Raw genomic sequence first — 2,670 nt, forward strand, 5'->3', positions numbered from 1 at the left:
AAATGCTTCAAATAAGATCGAAAGGTAATTTATTACCCTTCAAATTGTTTTTTTGAAGAACCTCCTACGACCAATACTTCCCGAGATATAACCGCTTGAAACAAATTTTCTTACAAAATTTTATGCGAATTTTCGACTTTCTCCGGTAATAAATCGGAAATGGCTACTTGTACGATAAAAAGTCATCAAACATAATCAAAAGGTAATTAAATTTGCTACATTTTACATCGAGCAACGTTTTATTATTATCAAAATTACTTCTGAAATATAACCATATTTTGTAAAATTTACGATTTTCTCGTATATAATATATATATATATATATATATACAGGGTGGGGCAATAACTCTATCCACCTTGAATATCTCCGCTATTTTTAGAGATATGAAAATATTGTTATTACAAAAGTTGTAGGGCATCAAGAGAACTATAATATGTGCTAGTCATAATTTTTTTAGGTGGAGGCGCTTCGAAGATTTCAAAGTCAACTTCATTTTTTTAAATGGAATTATATGAATTTTTTCACTATATGATTCCTCTAATTATTCTGTACATAAAAGTGTTAAGGTAGAGATATAAAAAAACCAATAGTTTACGAGATATTTTACATATTCTTTTGGTGCATATTGACATAAAAAGTTTAATAACTCGTGAACTATTGACTTTTTGATAATCGTACCTTAATACTTTTGTGAACAGAATAATGAGATAAATCAAATGGTGTAAAGAAAATACATAGTTGCTTTAAAAAAAATATGTATACAAAATGGATAATTTTTTAAATACGCAACTATGTGTTTTCTTTACACCATTTGATTTATCTCATTATTCTGTTCACAAAAGTATTAAGGTACGATAATCAAAAAGTCAACAGTTTACGAGTTATTTAACATTTTGTGTCAATATGCACCAAAAGAATATGTAAAATATCTCGTAAACTATTGGTTTTTTTAGATCTCTACCTTAATACTTTTATGTACAGAATAATTAGAGGAATCATATAGTGAAAAAAAATTCATATAATTCTATTTAAAAAAATGAAGTTGACCTTGAAATTTCCGAAGCGTCTCCACCTAAAAAAATTATGACTAGCACATGTTATAGTTCTCTTGATGCCCTGCAACTTTTGTAATAACAATATTTTCATATCTCTAAAAATAGCGGAGATATTCAAGGTGGACAGAGTTATTGCCCCACCCTGTATACATATATGTATATACATTTGTATATTGGCAATTGAATATTTTCTTAGTTGTAAATGATCCCAAGCATGAAAAAAAATTTTTGTGACCCTCTACGATTGAATATCTTTCATATATAGCCTTTAAACGTTCATTAATTTTTTTAACATTTTTCAATAAATCGGAATGTCATCTTTCAAATAAACGGTTGTTATGCCGTTATAAAAATTTTTTTTTGCATTTTTTACAACTTTAGGGTCATATTTAAATGACCTTCACGTAGAATCGATGTAAATATAAACATTCTTGATTTATAGTCATTTAAACAATGATCGTTTTTCGTTATATTGTTGAAAATAACGATACTTTTTCAGTTTTCTTAAAATATCTCTATTTCTATGAGGTTTGCGTAAAAAATGCTCTGATTCAAAGTTAAAGCTGATAAAATTTCCTATAAAATAACCCTTGATATATATTTTTCTATTTTAAAATAGATGAGATACAGCTGCGCAAAGAAAGAATATTTTTGGTTACTTATTTGACATTGTTTTTATATCAAGTAATTTGTTGCAAAAATGAATATTTAAAAAATTCTGGTGATGTTATGCATTCTGGAGCTCAATCTGCTTTATATTAACTTGCACTTTCCACAATATCAGATTTTTTAAGAGCATATTACTCGAGATATTGTACCTAGAGCGTGCCGTCGCGTGTGGCACTGGAACGTTACGACACAGAAGTAGCCGAAATTCCGAAAAAAATTTTAGAAATCTGGTGCTTTCTTGAGAGTTCTGGTAGCCCTCCGAAGAGTTCTAACGATTATCCTTAATAATCACATAGCTAAAACCGCCAACAAAGGAGTTCTAGCTCATAGAAGTGGAAAAAAACGAAATATGAAACTTTAAATTCGCAGAACTTTTTACAAATTGATTTTACAGCATCGGTTATTAAGGATAATCGTTATAACTCTTCGGGGGGTTACCAGAACTTATGTCAAAACACCGAATTTAAAGAAAAAAAAATTTTTTTTTCAAAAAATTGTTTTGTGTGAAAAAATTTTGGTAATCCGATGTTTTTTTGAGAGTTCTAGTAGCCCCCCAAAGAGTTCTATCGATTGTCCTCTATAGACCAAGATGCTAAAATGAACGGTATAGAAGTTATAGTCCTTCAAAGTTGCAGAATTGACCTCTGTGAAGTTGGCACCTCATTTTTAAAAAAATGAAATATTCGACAGAGTTCTGAATGCACCCCGAAAAGTTCTGAAGTTCCTGCCAAAAATAAAAAATAGTTCTGACGAATTAGCACTAAAAATCAAAAATTAAAAATTTGGGGTGCTAACTTCACAAAACGCACAACGAAAACTGCGATATCTTCTAAACCATTAGTCATACAGCTTTAAATGCTAATAACTTTTGATAGAACTCTTGGGGTGCTATCCAGAACTGTCAACAGAACTCCCGTAACAATAAAAAAAAAATTTTTTTTTTTT

The sequence above is a fragment of the Cyphomyrmex costatus genome, unplaced genomic scaffold (assembly GCF_001594065.2).
Source record: "Cyphomyrmex costatus isolate MS0001 unplaced genomic scaffold, Ccosl1.0 scaffold229, whole genome shotgun sequence".
Lineage (NCBI taxonomy): Eukaryota > Metazoa > Arthropoda > Insecta > Hymenoptera > Formicidae > Cyphomyrmex > Cyphomyrmex costatus.